Source organism: Phyllobates terribilis, unplaced genomic scaffold, assembly GCF_046119375.1.
Source record: "Phyllobates terribilis strain yellow unplaced genomic scaffold, ASM4611937v1 Scaffold_3__8_contigs__length_932513732, whole genome shotgun sequence".
Lineage (NCBI taxonomy): Eukaryota > Metazoa > Chordata > Amphibia > Anura > Dendrobatidae > Phyllobates > Phyllobates terribilis.
In genome coordinates, this window is record NW_027362763.1 from 55,996,988 (window position 1) to 56,015,901 (window position 18,914).

At 48.7% G+C, this 18,914-nt stretch overlaps 1 protein-coding gene across 1 annotated transcript in view; it reads right to left on the reverse strand.

Moving 5' to 3' along the window:
• The window catches only part of XKR6 (XK related 6), a 330,938-nt gene that overhangs the window by 98,400 nt on the left and 213,624 nt on the right, over nucleotides 1-18,914 (reverse strand). The gene's annotated exons all lie outside the window — the stretch shown is intronic.

The window sequence follows — 18,914 nt, forward strand, 5'->3', positions numbered from 1 at the left end:
GTTTGCGGATGGTAGGGTGTCGTCCTTATCTTCCGGCAGCCATACAGATTGCAGAATTCCTGGAAGACCTCCGCTTCAAAGGCAGGTCCCTGGTCCGTCAGCACTTGGTCCGGGTACCCGTGTGGACGGCAGAAGTGCTGCTGGAAGGCTCTAGCTGCTGTTTGAGCCGTTAAGTCCTTGACGGGGACGACAACCAAGAACCGGGAGTAATGATCCACGATGGTTAACGCGTAGACGTAGCCACTTCTGCTTGGGGTCAGTTTTACATGATCCAAGGCTACCAGTTCCAACGGTTGCCGGGTGACGATGGACTGCAGGGGAGTCTTCTGGCTGGCCCGGTCCTTCCTTCTCAGATTGCACGGGCCACAGTCTCTGCACCACTTCTCGATGGTTCCCCTCATGCCTACCCAGTGGAACCGCTCGCGCAGCAGGAACTCCAGCTTTTTCCACCCGAAGTGTCCAGCTCCGTCGTGGTATGCCTCCATCACCATGGCTGCGTCTCTTCGTGGCACCACTACTTGCCAGAGTAGTTCATGCGTCCGGGAGTTGACCATTCTGCGGCACAACTTCCCCTTGTAAAGGAATAGTCGACTCTTCTCCGCCCATAGTTGTTTGGCTTCCTCCGGAGCGTCTGGTTCAAGGCGAGCCTCCGGCCGAGTCAGCATCTCCTTCACCAGTCGGACGGCAGGGTCGCTGTCTTGCGTTTCCGCCCAGTTGTAGTGGGGTAAGGGGTTCAACGTAGCAGCCTGCTTACCCCTTACCCGGTGGGAATACTGGATAGTCCCATGACGGTGGAACGCAGGGAGTTCAACTTCTTCCAGTCCCTCCGGATCTTCTCCTTCGTCCGGCAGGTTGGGCATCCTGGACAGGGCATCCGCGTTAGTATTGGAGCGTCCTGCCCGGTATTTGATTGTGAACTCATAGTTGGACAGACGGGCCATCCACCTCTGCTCCAGGGCACCGAGTCTTGCCGTGTCCAGGTGTGTCAACGGGTTGTTATCCGTGTATACGGTGAACCGGGAAGAAGCGAGGTAATGCCTAAAGCGCTCGGTGACTGCCCATACCACGGCCAGGAACTCTAGCTTAAATGAGCTGTAATTCTCGGGGTTCCTTTCGGTGGGTCGCAGTTTTCGGCTGGCATAGGAGATTACTCGTTCTCTCCCCTGCTGAATCTGGGACAGTACGGCTCCTAGCCCGATGTTACTGGCGTCGGTGTAGAGGATGAAGGGCTGGCTATAGTCCGGGTACGCCAAGATTTCATCCCCCGTGAGGGCCATCTTCAGCTGGCGGAAGGACTCTTCTTCTAGCTCTTCCCATTTGAAGGGCGGCTTCTGGTTCTTGGCCTTTCGGGACTGGCCTATCAGGAGGTCCTGCATAGGCGCTGCCTTTTTGGTGAAACCGGGAATAAACCTTCGGTAGTAGCCTACCAACCCTAGGAACTGCCGCACTTCTTTTACGCTGGAGGGGCTTGGCCATCCCTTAATTGCGGTGATCTTATCGGGGTCGGGAGCCACTCCGTCAGCGCTCACCACGTGTCCCAGGTATTGCACCTGTGGTTTCAGGAGGTGACACTTGGAGGGTTTCACCTTTAGGCCGTAACTCGCCAGAGCTTCGAACACCTCCGCCAGGTGTTTCAGGTGGTCCTCATAAGTTTTGGAGTATACGATGACATCGTCCAGGTACAACAGGACCGTCTCGAAGTTTCTGTGGCCCAGACAGCACTCCATTAATCGTTGGAAGGTTCCTGGGGCGTTGCAGAGTCCGAACGGCATGCAGGTGAACTCGCTAAGTCCCATCGGGGTGGTGAATGCGGTCTTCTCCCGGTCCGCCTCTGCTACAGGAACCTGCCAGTACCCGCTAGTGAGATCCAAGGTAGAGAAGAAGTTAGCAGATCTTAAAGCAGCCAATGACTCCTCTATCCTTGGTAAGGGGTACGCATCCTTGTGTGTTATACGGTTGATTTTCCGGTAATCTACACACATCCTCATGGTGTTGTCTTTCTTTTTGACTAAAACTAGTGGGGCTGCCCAGGGGCTACAGCTATCCCGGATTACCCCAGCCTCCTTCATGTCTCTAAGCATCCCCTTGGCGTGTTGGTAATGTGCAGGGGGTACGGGTCGATACCTCTCTTTTATGGGAGGATGATCTCCCGTGGGGATGCGGTGTTCTACCCCCTTGACTCGCCCGAAGTCTAACGGGTGTTTACTAAACACTCTCTCATACTCTTGAACCACCCGATAGACTCCTTGTTTCTGATGTGAGGGAGTGGAATCAGTACCCAAATGTAGTTGCTGACACCAGTCCTCCATGTCTTTCTTAGAGCCGTTACCTTCCTCCGGGTGAGATGGAGGCAAGGGTTCCACAGATTGTATAGAATTTTGATTAGTGGTATATAATTTGGCTAGCGTGGCATACCGGGGCAGGTACACTTCCCTCTCCCCTCCCATGGCGTACATTGACCACCCCCCGTGCTGTCAAAATGGTGGGCCTACTGTCTGAGTAAACTGGTTCTACCATTGCCTGGTAATCTCTACCTCTCAGGCCAATAGCTGCCCGGCACCAAATCATCATTTCACTTTTTGGGGGCATGGCAATAGGAAAAGGGTCACACATTCTTACGCTACCAATCTCACCGCCGGAGAGTTCCACTTGTTGCCGTTGCATCAGTGCCCGGATCTCTTTCTGGAGCACCCGCTGCTCGCCGGAGCTGGCGTTCTTGGCAACCTGCTGTAAAAGGAAAATCACCTCTGCAAGACAATTTTCAATTACGTTAGTTCCTAGAGTTATTTTTGGGTGACTCTCATGTTTATCAATATCTACAATGATCAGTCCCTGTGCGGCCAGTTCGACTCTACCGATTTTGAGGGTCACCTCTTTAAATCCGATCTGTGGCACGGGCTGGCCATTGCTGGCGATGATACTCAAGTCGTCGTCAGGGTAGCGGGTAATATCCGAGTCATTCCAGTACTGCTTGAAGAGCACGTACGGGATGGTGGTGACCTGTGACCCGGTATCCAGTAGGGCACTCATGGGAATGCCATCCAGTACCACAGGCAAGACTGGACGTCCTCCCACATATCTGTCGCGCCAGTTCGATGGGCCTGGTGATCTTTTTCCTGGGGGTTGGCCCTCTACCCCAGGTTGTGCCCGTTTAAAGAACAGTACCTTTCCATATGTCCGGGTTGATTGCAGCGGCGGCAGATGGGTCGTCCGTCCTCGCTGTATCGGTCACTGGGTCTTCCTCTGGCCGGTGGGGTCCTCCTTGGTCGACGCCACGGGATGTCCTCCGGTCCGGATGCCAGCTGGATCTTCCCTGGGGTGGAAACCTGTAAAGACTGCACAGTTCGGGTTAGCGCAGCAACGCTCTTAGCTAGCTCTTGGACCTGATGGCGTAGGTCTGGAGCCGGGTCATTGTCCAATGCCTGCGCATCAGCTCCCACAGGCCCTGCCGACAAGGGCGCCGCCTCCTGGTGGTAAGTGATAGCTGGGCGCCTGTGGGTAACAACGCCACCCGGTGCTGGTTCTCGGAGCACCCGGATAGCTCTATCCTTGAACTGTGCAAAGTCCAGATGGGGATCCTGTAAGGCCATTGCCCGCAACTGGGTTCGGTGGGCATTGCAATATAAACCCTCTATAAATTGTTCAGTCAATAGCCTGTCCTCGTTTCCCACCCCATCAGGGTCGGTCTGCTTTATGGCCCTCAGGGCCTCTTGTAGGTTTAGTGCATAGTCCCTTATACTCTCATGCGCTCGCTGCTTGCACCCGTAGAATCTAAGCTTAATCTCGGCTGAGGTGCGGGTATCAAAGGTGTCCTTCAGCCGGGTTAGTATCCCTGCGACAGTCTTCCTCCCAGGTGGCCAGGATTTTACTTCCCTTTTGGCTGCCCCGGTTAGTTGGGCCACCAGGATGCTCACTTTTTGCTCTTCTGTGAGGGGGTACACCTGGAAGAGGCTATCCAGCTTTTCTCTAAAGTCATGCAGGGTATGTGACTCCCCTGTGTACTGGGGTAGCCAAGCTGCTCCCGGGATATAGGGCATGGTGAAGGGCATAACTGCAGCAGCGGTAGCGCTGGCGGGGGTTGAGGCAGTGAAGCTCTCCTCCGTATCCGACATCTTCCTCCCCCCTAGTGGACCGTGGCCTACCTTGCGATGATCCTCTTCCGTAGGCCGCGGCTCCGCAGTGGATCGTCAGGGTTGAGGACCTTCCGTCGCGCTCCTGTGACGTCGGCGTCTGCTGGGCTCCTTCCAGGACCTTACGCAACGTCCGGACATGAGGCGGGGCTTCAGTTCTCGCGCGCTTTCGGAGTCCACGCCCCTCTTCTTCCCGCGCGGCGTCCTCAAGATGGCGTCCAATGGCGGGAAAACTCCACGGATGGCGGGAAGAAGGTCGAAGATGGCGCCGGATGGCGGGAAAACTTCGCGGATGGCGGGAAGAAGGTAGAAGATGGCGCCGGATGGCGGGAAACCTTCACCACTGGTAAGTTTGAACAGTCTTTGCTTTTCAGGCACACAGTACCCGGTGGTTGCGGGCACGAAATCCTGCCGACTACGCCAAAGTTGACGCGCCCCTGGGCCTGTGTCGCGCTGCGTTGCGCACGCGGGAGCCTACCCGGAGCCGGATCAGTGGAGGGTTGTAGTCTCGTGGCGGTGACCCGGTCCGTGCCCAGGGAGTCAAACTAGACGGCAGTCTATTAGTAGTAAATAGTTGATGACTACGCCACCCGTTGAGTGCAGCCAGGAAGCTGCTGCTGCAGGGCAGACCGCTGAGGCCGGTGGTAGGATTGTGCAGCGTGATAGTATAACCCCCAACGGGAGGGGTATGGCCTCAGGGCAGCCGACGTGGATGATGGGGGTAGCAGGAACCACTCAGAGACGGTACGGTGTAGTTCAGGGTCTTTACTGGTAACAACGACAGACCCTCCCGGAGTACTTGCTAGCAAACGGGGCCTGGTCAGTCTTTGAGCAGATGGGATCTCCCCTGGCCAGGCGTAGTTGTAGGCCTCCCAAACTGACTGTACTCTTCTGGCTACCTTGCTAGAAGCTGATGTAAGTAGCCCACGTCCCTGAGTGTACCGTGTGGTGCTCACCCGTATGGCCGGTGACTCGGGGCCTTCTAATGGCTTCCGCTCCACGATGGCGGTGCTGGTCCCACGCGTGTGACCGTGCCTTCGGGCTTCTGGGCCAGAGGACCTGAAATCCCCTGCCTGACGGATTCTGCTGCTGGGTAGGAGTTAGTCCCCACAGCCTCGGACTCCGGGTCCGGTAAAGAATCTTCTTAGTCAGGGCGAGCTCTGCAGCTGCCAGCCCCTGACTCCTTGTAACTCTGCTGTTTCCTATGCTGCTTCTTGTCTCCACTCTCCTTGTCTGACTCACCCTGCCTCAGCCCCGGGTTTATACAGGGGAAGTTCTTCCCCTCCCAAGACTGGGCAGGAGGTGTGGCATGCACAGGATCCCTGACCAAAGGACCTCCCACCTGCTCTCAGACATAACATTACATTACTGTGGAAAACCAGACCCCTGGGGTGCCACATATGTAAATACACAAACCAGACAAACAAGGAAAGGAGAATGTAAGCCGCAAGGGCAGGGTCCTCTCCCCTCTGTACCAGTCTATCATTGTTAGTTTGTTTACTGTAAGTGATATCTGTATTTGGTATATAACCCCTTCTTATGTACAGCACCATGGAATCAATGGCGCTATATAAATAAATAATAATAAAAAGGACGTACAGGGATAAATGAAAATATCAAATATACAAAATATGCATTCACAGACAACAGAGGGAAAACACCGAAAGGATGAGGAAGGTAAACAAAAATAGAAGAGGAGGGGACTAAACCAAAATACCAAGCAACAGTCACAGAACAACCCTCCTTAAACGCCTCTACCAAACACTGAATCCTCCACTCCTCACCAGGCAGTACAAGACTTAACACTGGCAATCCAGATTGCCAGAGCAGAGACTATATAGGAGAGGGCAGTGGCTGATACTGCACAGCTGAGAACCTCCAGGAAGGAAGCTACAGAGACTCAAAGCTGAGCAGTTTAACTCCTGCCATGCTGAAAGAAATCAGCACCATTTATTAAAAGGGAGAATTGCTTCTTCTGGCTCTTCTCTGTCGCGATAAACTTGTGACAGTATTACCTAGAACTGTACACGGTATAACCCAGGACTGTACATGATATAACCTAGTACTGTAAATGGTATAACCTAGGACTGTACACTGTATAACCTAGGACTGTACATGGTATAACCTAGGACTGTACACGGTATAAACTAGGACTATACATGCTGTAACCAAGGACTGTAAGTGGTATAATCTAGGACTGTATACTGTATAACCTAGGACTGCACATGGTATAACCTAGGACTGTACACTGTATAACCTAGGACTGTACATGGTATAACCTAGGACTGTACACGGTATAACCTAGGACTATACATGCTGTAACCAAGGACTGTAAGTGGTATAATCTAGGACTGTATACTGTATAACCTAGGACTGCACATGGTATAATCTAGGACTGTATACTATATAACCTAGGACTGCACATGGTATAACCTAGGACTGTACACTGTATAACCTAGGACTGTACATGGTATAACCTAGGACTGTACACGGTATAACCTAGGACTGTACACGGTATAACCTAGGACTGTACATGGTATAACCTAGGACTCTACACGGTATAACCTAGGACTGTACACGGTATAACCTAGGACTGTACACGGTATAACCTAGGACTCTACACAGTATAACCTAGGACTGTACATGGCACAACCTAGGACTCTACACGGTATAACCTAGGACTCTACACAGTATAACCTAGGACTGTACATGGTATAAGCTAGGACTCTACACAGTATAACCTAGGACTGTACATGGTATAACCTAGGACTCTACACGGTATAACCTAGGACTATACATGGTATAACCTAGGACTCTACACGGTATAACCTAGGACTCTACACGGTATAACCTAGGACTCTACACAGTATAACCTAGGACTGTACACGGTATAACCTAGGACTCTACACGGTATAACCTAGGACTCTACACAGTATAACCTAGGACTGTACATGGTATAACCTAGGACTATACATGGTATAACCTAGGACTCTACACGGTATAACCTAGGACTCTACACAGTATAACCTAGGACTGTACACGGTATAACCTAGGACTCTACACAGTATAACCTAGGACTGTACACGGTATAACCTAGGACTCTACACGATATAACCTAGGACTATACATGGTATAACCTAGGACTGCACATGTGTCGGCAGGCATGCATAAGTCGCCCTGGGGCGGTATCATCTTGCATGATCACTCGTCTCCCATGATGTATTTCCCTGGATCTCCCCCCGCTCCCGGCCGGCAGCACTTTCTATTCCGCTCACATTGGCAGCCTCTTACCGATCTATCCATCTTAATCATGGCCACGCGATCCCGACAGCTGCATTTTGCTGGCTGAGGTGCGGGCCACGTTCGGCAGCTCTCCCTCCGCTGGGGCTCTCTCCTTCTGAGTGTTAAACAGCATTTTACAAAGAGCAGTTTTGTACATATCATTTATTTATAACGCGTGCATAAATTTCAGAGGTCTGCCGGTAAAAAGGCGAAGAGGAAAAGATTGTTTATACCCCAGTGCCTGCGCCGGGATGCTTGACCTATAATAGGCAGCACTGCTGTGCAAGCGCTTTCTTCTCGGGGATGAAACGTGGATTTAGTCAAATATCTGGTTATGGATTTACAGGTGAAAAGATGAATTCATAATAATAGTAATCAGCAGTCTGCGCACTACTACAACTCCTAGCGTGCCATGACAGCCAGCATGATAGGAGCTGTAGTGGCCATTGGGAAAAGGGTGCTAAACCCTGGTCGATATATGTCCAGTACCAAGGGTCAAAGGATGGGGTGCAGAGGGGGCACCAAACACTACCCTTCTCTGTCCAGGCACAATAATGGGGACCAACCTGGTCAGTTATCTCTGAACTGGTGGGTGGATACTAGCTACTATGATGTCTCACACATCATACACACACAAAGATGCACATGAGCAGCAGCAGCATCATCGACGACATTATACAGCAGTATTGAGCAGCGCAGCTGTGAATTCAGCACCTTGGTGTGGGGGTAAAACACTTAAACAAAACACTGATTAGAAAGCAACAGCATGAAAGACATTCTACATCAGTAATAAGCAGTGTAGCTGTGAATCCGTCACTGCAGGGGGTAAAACAGCAGCATAGATTAAATTCTACAGTATAAAGTACTGAAAAGCGTAGCTGTGAATCAAGCAAGGAGGGAAGGAGAATAAAACACTCATTAGAAAGCAACAACATGTTGGACATTCTACAGCTGTACTGAGCAGTGTAGCTGTGAATCCAGCACTGGGGAAGATAAAATACTTATTATAAAGCAACAGCATAGATTAAATTATACAGAAGTACTGAGCAGCGTAGCTGTGAATCCAGCATGGGGATAAAACACTCATTAGAAAGCAACAATCATGGAGGACATTCTACAGCTGTACTGAGCAGTGTAGCTGTGAATCCATCACTGGGGGATATAAAACACTTAATGTAAAGCAGCAACATAGATTAAATTCTACAGTATAAAGTACTGAGTAGTGTAGTTGCGAATCCAGCATGGGGGGGGGGACTAAAACACTCATTAGAAAGCAACAGCATGGAGGACATTATACAGAAGTACTGAGCAGTGTAGCTGTGAATCAAGCACAGTGGGAGATAAAGAAAAACTTACTAGAATGCAGTAGCATGAAGGGCATTTTACAGCAGTATTGAGCGGTGTAAAATCAGTGTGAATCCGGCTCTGAGTGAAATAAAACACTTACTAGAGAGCAGTCGCACCATCTGTCTACCTACCTGTTTTACTCTGCGCCTCCTTCCCTATCTCTCTACCCCATACATAGACTTCAATAGGCGGCTGCAATCTGATACTTCAGTGACTTTACAGTCTGATCTTAGCTGTTTATCAGAGAGAATGATGAGTTCAGGGATAGGGAAGTGGCCCATAAGTGGAGAAAAAAAGAAGAATTCTCTGATAAGATACATTATAATGTGTCTTATATTCGCTTCTATTATTGATTTATGCAAAGTTTGCTGAAATTACAGCGACCATTAAATGAATATGACTATCATCGGTCGGCCAGAGGACTGTGCCACCCGTATGTAAAACCTATTTTATTTGCACGCCATCGTTATAATATTATTAGCGGGCTCATAAAATCCTGCACAGCGCGGCGATGCCGCCCCACGGTGCATTCTGGGGGATAAGCAATATTTCACCAGTCACATTGCCTCCTTATAAAGATGAAGGTCTGGAGATAATTGTTTTGTGTTTCTATGAAGAATGTCATGAATGCGCATATTAAATGTTTTATTCTGCCCGGGGATAAAATCTTCATCTCCAGCCTTCAGACGGCGTAGACTCGCAGATTGGACACGGGACGCTAAGGGGATGTGACACCGGCTCTCACTCAAATCACAAGAGATTATGCTGTGGTTAACACCGGAGTGTAATCATCTCCAATGCCTGAGACCGAACCAGGTTTTAACTCCTTCGGTGCCCCGGAAATCTGTAAGGCTCTGTGCAGACAGAGGGTTTTTGAGGAAGATAAGTTTTTTTCAAATGGAATCAAGAAAAAGTTTTTGGAGGAGTTTTTGATTAGTTTGGAGCTCAGGAGACGCTTCAAAAAAAGTGACGTGCGCTTTTATTTTTCTACCAGCGTTTTTTTTTTTCGACATATGAGCAGTAAGGTGGTTTTATAAAAAGAAATGAATTGGAAGAGCATTTTTAGGCGATTTTTCATCCATTCTAAAATGCTCTTTAAAAAACTTTTTTGAGATTCTTTTTTGGATTCTCGTAAAAAAAAAAAAAAAAAAAGTTTCAAAAATGCTTGGAAAGATCTTTTTTATTTCTTTTGATGAGAAATCAACTTTTGCTATTCATATGCTGAGTTTTTGAGCTGTTTTTTTTTCTTCCTGTCATGTTTCATGACGACTTTTAAGCTCAGGAGAAACCACCAAGTTTTTCAAGCAGAAGAAACTTCAGAAAATTCTTTTTCTCCCTGAAGCATTTTTGTGTAGTTTTTTTTTTTGTTGTTTTTTGAGCGTTTTTCTGCCAGTTTTGGACACTGGAGTTTTTTTTTTGAGAACCTACCCATGGTTCTAATATTTACCTAATAAAGTGTTATTGAAGAACTCGACGCTGGAATCTCCTTTCCTCTCTTTACCCTTGATTTTTGGAAGTCTTTTTTTACTGGTGTTTTTTTTTTTTGCTCATTTTTTTTTTCTTTTCGCTCCATTAAATAATAAAAGAAATCGCTAGTGCTTTTTTTTTAAAAGTGAATACAATGACAAAACGATCCAAAAGGTGTTTTTTACCATTGACTTGTATTGTAAGACTCCACAAAAATATGAGTGTTTCATAGAGTAGTTTCTACTTGAAAAACTCATACTTAGTCTATGTTCACACTGATTTTTTTTTTTTTTTTTTGCTGAGTTTTTGGAGCAGAAACTGGCTTGGTGGTTATGTGCACACGGAGTATTTCAATGAGGTTTTCTAGAGGAAACAGAGAAGAACCTCCAATTTTTGATGAGTTTTGCATTTTTGAGGAGGATTCTGAGAATTTCCTCTCAGTTTCTGCTCCAAAAAGATTTTGTGTGCTCATAGCCACCGAGCAAAAACTCCAAGTTTTTGAGCAGTTTTAAGGTTTTTTTTAAGCGGATTTGGAGAGTTTCTGCTCAGTATTTGCTCCAAAAAGACTATGTGTACATAGCCACTGAGCAGAAACTCCAAGTTTTTGAGGAGTATTTATTTTTTTAGGAGGATTTGGAGAATTTCTGCTCAGGTTCCACTCCTAAAAGACTTTGTGTGCGCATAGCGACTGAGAAAAAACTCCAAGTTTTTGAGCAGTTTTAATTTTTTTTTAAGGGGATTTGTAGAAAATCCCCTCAGTTTCTGCTCCAAAAACTCCTAAAAAACACTCTCTGTGCACATACCCTAATAAGTCAACCAACAAAATCTACACTCAATTGTATCTGCAGAGTCTTCTTCTATCAGAGTCCAATGGTGGCCAAGGAATCTCCTGCCACAATATCTGGTTTCCTCCAAGTATATTCCACCAACAGCCGGATGCTTTTGGCATAGCCAGGGGATTAACTATTTAGGGCTGCAAAGAAAGGTCCTTGTGTCTGATGGGGCAAAATCCTGGCCCGCCACAAAGTATGATATATGGCACATCATAGGTTGGAGTCATCGACACCTCTGTCCGTAGAAGAATATCCCAAACGGAAGCCGGTGAAAGAACCTCTTCCCCATACTCAAGCTAATCGAATAAAGGAAGTCTCATTCATTAGTAATGAAGGACGTGTTCCTATGGTAGGAGTTTCCAGTCTTACTCAGTGTTTCCAAGACGGAAGAGATGTAAGTCCTTATATCATTTCTATACTGCGAGAACTGATAAGGAACTTTGAGCATTTTCACCTTCTTCCCTTCTTAGTAGGTGGGAGATCAGATGTTTTCCGCTGCTGCTCCCTCTCCCCTCTCACAGCATTGCTGCAGAACTGCAGCTGCATCTCCCCTCTCCCCCCTGTTTTTATGTATTTTTGTTAAATGAAAGGGAAAATCTTTCTGCACTTACCATCCCAAATCATTAACCCTACGATGCTTATTTTTTGGGGTTATGCTTTGATGGCTTGATGGCTTTGCTTATGTTGAGTTTTGTCCTGGGTCAGCAACGTATTTTTTTTATTATAGCGATCACTTATTTTATTACACTTGCCAAGAGTAATTCTTTTTTTTTTCCCTTCCTTACAGCCATGAATTTCTTTCTCCTCAGCGTATAAAGTGGTTTCAGGACACAAACACTTAAATGGCGGTTATAGGCGTTCAATATAATGATCATTTGTCACGCGGAATTTCACAGCCAAAGATTTAGGTTCTTAGAAAGAAAAATGGAGATGGTCAGGTTTCTTCCTTGCCTGGCTATTGTTATAAGGAACTATTGCTTTCTGCCCCTCGTAACCCGTTACTGCTCCTGGCTATAGCGCGACTTATTAAAGAGGAGCAGGAAATGAAAAGGATTTCAGAATGAGGTCTCAATATGCAGCACCATTACAGGGGTTGTACATTACTATGATATTGATCCTTTGGATGGGTGATCAATATTAGATCGGTGGGGGTCCGACACCTCCAGTGATCAGCTCAGGTGGTGGTCAGAAAAAAAACAGTGTATGGAACCAACACAACACAGCTGTATATTCTCTGTAGTGGCCGTTCTCAAGTACCGCAGCTTAGAGCACATTCTCTTGACTTCATGTCTCCACCTGGACTTGCTATGTCTCCTTCTGTCACCAGGTGCTGCCGTATTCATTCATGGAGGAAACGTCAGGACCAGAAGCTCTGACAGGTGCAGGCTCTGTCCAGCCAGTAATACTAATGTGACTGGAACCCAGGGCCGGCTCCAGGTTTTTCTTGGCCCCGGGCGAAAGAGTCTCAGTGGGCGCCTTTAACACATACCACGCAGAGATACGGCGGAGAAATATATACATACATATATATATATATATATATATATATATATATATATATATATATATATATATATAGTACAATGCAAAGATTTCACTTCTTACATTACATGAGTGATATCTATTGTAAATTCCACAATAGCTCAGAAACCGGCGAATCGCTCCACACAGAATACTGGCCCCCATATAAGGCTCCATACAGAATACTGGCCCCCATATAAGGCTCCATACGGAATACTGGCCCCCATATAAGACTCCATACAGAATACTGGCCCCCATATAAGGCTCCATACGGAATACTGGCCCCCATATAAGGCTCCATACGGAATACTGGCCCCCATATAAGGCTCCATACGGAATACTGGCCCCCATATAAGGCCCCATACGGAATACTGGCCCCCATATAAGGCCCCATACGGAATACTGGCCTCCATATAAGGCTCCATACGGAATACTGGCCCCCATATAAGGCTCCATACGGAATACTGGCCCCCATATAACGCTCCATACAGGATACTGGTCCCCTTATAAAGCTCCATACAGGATACTGGCCCCCATATAACGCTCCATACAGGATACTGGTCCCCTTATAAAACTCCATACAGGATACTGGCCCCCATATAACGCTCCATACAGGATACCGGTCCCCTTATAACGCTCCATACAGGATACCGGTCCCCTTATAACGCTCCATACAGGATACTGGCCCCCATATAATGCTGCATGCAGGCTGTTACCCCCCACATAATGCCCCGTACAGGCTGTCCCCCCCTTATAATGCTCCATGCAGGCTGTTACCCCCCACATAATGCCCCATACAGGCCCCCCCCCCTTTTAATGCTCCATGCAGGCTGTTACCCCCCACATAATGCACTATGCAGGCTGCCCCCCCTTTATAATGCCCCATGCAGGCTGTTCCCCACCTTATAATGTCCCATGCAGGATGTCACCCCCCCTCTTTATAATGCCCCATGCAGGATGTCCCCCCCCTCTCTTTATAATGCCCCATGCAGGATGTCCCCCCCTTCTCTTTATACTGCCCCATGCCTCCATACATTAAAAAAAAAAATCAAATACTCACCTCCCTTCTCCTCACCTGCTACCTGCTGCCGCTGCTCTGGTCTGGACTCCAGCGACGCCGGTATCTTCCCGCTCTGCGCTCCCTGTGACGGCTCAGGGGAGGGCGCGGTGTAAAGGCGTCACCGCGCCCTCTGACCTGAGACGTCACAGGGAGCACAGAGCAGGAAGACAGCTGATCTGCGGAGGCACGGGGAGAGGTAAGTATCCGGCTGCCGGGGCCCTGAGCAAGCGGCGGAGAAGGGCAGGCGCTGACACCGCTCTCCTCCGCCCATAGCCCAGCGGGGTGCGCAACCGCCAGTGGGCCCCTCTGCCTGCTCAGGGCCCCGGCATTTGCCCGGGTGCGCCGGGTGCTGACGCCGGCCCTGCTGGAACCTGTAGTGCTGCCTAGTTGTCACGCCAGGTGTGGGAAAGATTTAGTGCAACACAGAGGGAAGAGGGAGAGGGAGCCCAGACACTAGGGAAAGGAGGAAGTGGAGACCTCCTAGACTGGTTAAGTGTCACCTTGTCTCTACTACCGTCCCTATATTGGCTCCTCACCAATCCCTGCACGCGTGCCTCGCCCTGAATTTTCCTGCCGTATGGCTAAGACTAGGGAAGGGAGGAGATGAGCACTAGTCGATCCCCACTAAACTCTATAGACAACAAGGATAGACAAACAGGGGGGGATAGCTTAGCTTTAGATGACTCCAGACAAATGTGCACACGGCCTCAAGCTCCAGAGAGGACGAAGTACTGCTCTTGCTAAAGCCTCACAAGTAGTAATGAATATCGCTGACACCTCCCTCTCAGACACACCAGATATTTATACACTAAGGCCAGGGAGGTAATTAGCCAGAGGGAGGTAGCCGCTGGGTCCTAGAGACTGCCAGCCTCTAAGAAGACGTCTGTAATGCCAAACATAGAGATCTCCTGCAACCAACTGCAGGGCAACTGTCACCTCTAACACACCCGTGACACTAGTCCAGCGGGACTAATCAGGCCAATTGGACAGCACCACACCCTACTTAAACTCCCAGCATGTTGCTGGGAGGTGCAAGTTATAGTTTATACTTGCTCTGGTTCACTCCAGAGTAATTGAACACTGAAGGCACGACCATGCAGGACTGAAATGTTGCAGGATTGTTGTACACCTTACTTAAACTCCCAGTATATTGCTGGGAGGAGCCAGTTATAGTTTATACTTCTGTTTTTTCAGCTCTTGTACAATCTGTTTGATTCCATTTCTGACCTTGACCCATGTTTAGACAATTATTCTACATTCTCCTAACCATTCTCTGCCAGCCTGCTCCACCAGCCAGCGCTACTCTGTGGACCCAACCCGAGGGCCTCTATGTAAGTCCAGATCCCTGTATCGCTGTAAAGGATGAAGGCCAGGGCAACTGGGATCTGGTATACAGAGTGGCTAGCGCTAACCCTATTAAGAGCTTCCAGGCTACCAAGCACATTACACTTGTGAAAGCACACTTCGCTTTTTATTTTCTACTGGATTGATAAAAGAAATTGGTTGCACAGAAAAACAGATGCCAAGCAAACACTCTGGGTGCAATGTACTGACAGAAGGAGCTTCCTCCCTCTGTCAGATACTTAGATACCACAGTGGCTATTGCCTGACACATCTAGAAAGTTAAACATCTGGAAGAGTAGATAATTTTGTTGGCTGTCACTTTAGTTGCTACACAAATGTAAGAGTTACATTCTCTAGTAGAAAACAAAGCCCGGTAGTTACTCTCACACTTGCTTCGGCACAGTCTCTAGAACAAACCAGATACATCACTTTTACACCGCCTTTCTTCAGGTCCGTAATTTAAAAAACCTACAATGCTCCCAGCCTTGGTCTCAGCCACACACGGACTTACTTCCGGCTTACAGCCCCTATTTATAATCTATGGTATTGCATAGAGATCTAGTGGCTACAGATAACATTACAGACACACTTACAAAACACAGGAATTGAATCAATAGGGAACATATTCTTATTCACACCCAGGACTTGTTTTACAGAATATATATCCCTAGGCACTAACCATTGCGGGGGGTTCATGCTCTCGGGTAGCCACTTGGATACATGTGGTACAGGGTGTTATGCACACGCCCGGACTGACTGGCGTGTGCGTGTTTAGTGATCCCACTGGACCATGAACCGGAGAGTGCCTGGAGGGGCGTAACTAAGTATCTGCCCGATCCGACCAAGGTCGCACGACAGCATACGACGCCAGTGCACCAGGGAGGAACCGAGCAGAGGGACCAGGTGCTACTCCAGGTCAGACCCCGGACACAGCTGTTGACCCACACCGGGGAATACAGGAACAGGCAGGCTCGGCTGGCACACCAACTGGGGGCCCAGGCAGGCACGACTGGTATGCAGGCAGGCGGGTATGCAGGCAGGCGGGTATGCAGGCAGGGGGTACTGGCAAGCACAGCTAGAGTGCAGACAGGGAGGCACAAGCAGGTTGGAGCACAGACGGGATAAGGTCCAATACAGATTGGGACTCAGGAACAGAACCGTGGATGCGGTAGACAATCAGAGCAGAGCGAGTCCGCCGGAGCGGTGAGCAAGAGCAGAGCGGGGCGAGACCGCCTGGAGTGGTGAGCAAGAGTAGAGCAGGACGAGGCCGCCTGGAGTGGTGAGCAAGAGCAGAGCGGGGCGAGACCGCCGGAGTGGTGAGCAAGAGCAAAGCGGGGCAAGACCGCCGGAGTGGTGAGCAAAGGCAGAGCAGAGCGAAAACCGCAGGAGCGGTGAGCAAGGCAGAGCAGGGCGGAAACCGCAGGAGCGGTGAGCAAGACAGAGCAGGGCGGAAACCGCAGGAGAGGTGAGCAAGGCAGAGCAGAGCGGAAACCGCAGGAGCGGTGAGCAAGGCAGAGCAGAGCGGAAACCGCAGGAGCAGTGAGCAGAGCAGAGCGGAAACCGCAGAAGCGGTGAGCAAGGCAGAGCAGAGCGGAAACCGCAGGAGCGGTGAGCAAGGCAGAGCAGAGCGGAAACCGCAGGAGCGGTGAGCAAGGCAGAGCAGAGCGGAAACCGCAGGAGCGGTGAGCAAGAGCAGAGCGGAAACCGCAGGAGCGGTGAGCAAGGCAGAGCAGGCAAGAATCGCCAGAGCGGCGAGCAAGGTAGAGCAGGCAAGAACCGCCGGAGCAGTGAGCAAGTACAGAGCGGGGCGAGACCGCCGGAGCGGTGAACAAGGCAGAGCGGGCAGAAACCGCCGGAGAGGCGAACAAGGCAGAGCGGGCAGAAACCGCTGGAGCGGCGAACAAGGCAGAGCAGAGGGGACAGGGCTCTGTTCACACGGAACAGACTGGAAGGGAAAGGCAGAACCAAATACACACAAGATACTTGCAATGAAGTAGCGAGTGGACTCTAAACTCACAAACGGAAGTACAGCGACAACGAGTAGGAGTTAAGTGCAGGTTCAGACTCTGCAGAAAAAGGGAAGGTACGGACATAGAGAAAAACAGGAAGCAGGTTAGGAGACAGTTCAGACAGGAACTGTTACTGCAACAAATACAGGAACGAGCCAAGGTAAAGCCAAGTGCTGGTTCAGACAATGCAGGAGAAAGGGAAGGTACGGACATAGAGAAAAACAGGAAGCAGGTTAGGAGACAGTTCAGACAGGAACTGTTACTGCAACAAATACAGGAACGAGCCAAGGTAAAGCCAAGTGCTGGTTCAGACAATGCAGGAGGGAAGGTACGAACATAGAGAAAAACAGGAAGCAGGTTAGGAGACAGTTCAGACAGGAACTGTTACTGCAGCGAGATACAGGAGCGAGTCTGGGTATGCGTCCCCCAGAGGGTGGGACGAACAGGCTAGGAGCGTGTTCAGACAGGCCTGGAAATACAGCCTCCAGGAAGGCAGACAGGCAGGCAAGAAAACACAGAATAGGACCTGGCACATTCAGAGTGAAAGAGCACACTGAATGAACACGATGCTCAGGCACCAGCTTCCAGGTGAAGCTGGTTTAAATATCCAGTGACGGACAGCAATAGGCCAAGGACGCACAAGGGGTGTGCCCGCAACAGCTACAAGAAGCAGGATGTGATCGGGCGCCGCCCTTAAGCAGCCAGAACAGAGGCAAGCAGACAGCATGGAGGAAAGCCAGGCTAGCAGACTGGACTGGTGATCAAGTTTGCGATCTTGCATAGTGGGGGATGGAGCACTATGCAAGAACACCACCAGGTATGTTACACAGGGTTTTATATACAACCCGCAGTTTATTGTTCATCATAAACTTTACAGCTACAAAATGAAAAATTCTTCCCTCAATATCAAAGGAGAACATAAACAGACCTTTTGTTCAGGCAGAATTAAACAACATAAATGTAGCAGCCTCACCAACTTTGGTATTCCCAGCAGTAGCTCACATTTGTATTAAACGCGTTCACCAAACAAACACCTCTCTGTTTTGCTCCATCATACCTTTTTTTACAGACAAGACTAATCAGCAGCTCTGCCTTTCTCCAGTCTCAACACAATTTACACTGCCGAGCTAACCCAGCTGCTGTTATTAGGACTGCAAACTCCAGACTAGATCATTGGATCGACTTTTTCCCAGCCAGTCACATTAAATCCCCTCGGTAACCTAGTTACTGGTACAGCTTATATTACAGTCACATATCTACCATCCAGGACCTTACCTCCTGCTTTCCTACACCATTTTAGATTGTTTTAAATCTAGAGAAGTGAATGGAAAAACTGGAAATTCCATTGTGGTCCGAGGAGATGATGGGGTTAATTTTAAATTCCTTGGTAGACCTAAACAGTGAAAGATTTAATGCTAAAATTGGATTGGTGCTGGGGGGGTCCGGTTGTCGGGTTCCCCTCTAGGGAATTGGGGCAATTGCCCAATTGGTGTCAATTAAAACTGGGCATCACAGTTGAAGAAAGGTTCCATTGTCACAAATCTATTGTCAGTGAAGGTCCAAGCTCTTAGACTTCACCAGGCCAAAGCTTTCATGTGATCTCTGACATGTTAGGAGATCGGTGTTGATGGATTTCTCCTTTAAGAGCAATGTATGTGATGCATGACACATAATATGTGCCACAATTTATTTCCAGGAACTATAAAGCTAAAAATACTTGAAAATGTGTAATATAAGGATGATTCAGAGAAGAATAATGATCGTCTATTTTAAGTCTTTAGTAAACAGTGAAATTTTTATACAATTTTTCTTCATCGTACTGATTTTCATTCACAGCTTTGATGACTCATTTGAAGGCAACCAGCTAAAAAAGGCACATAAAATCCCCACGTTGTGTTAGTAGGGAAGATTTACTCAAAAT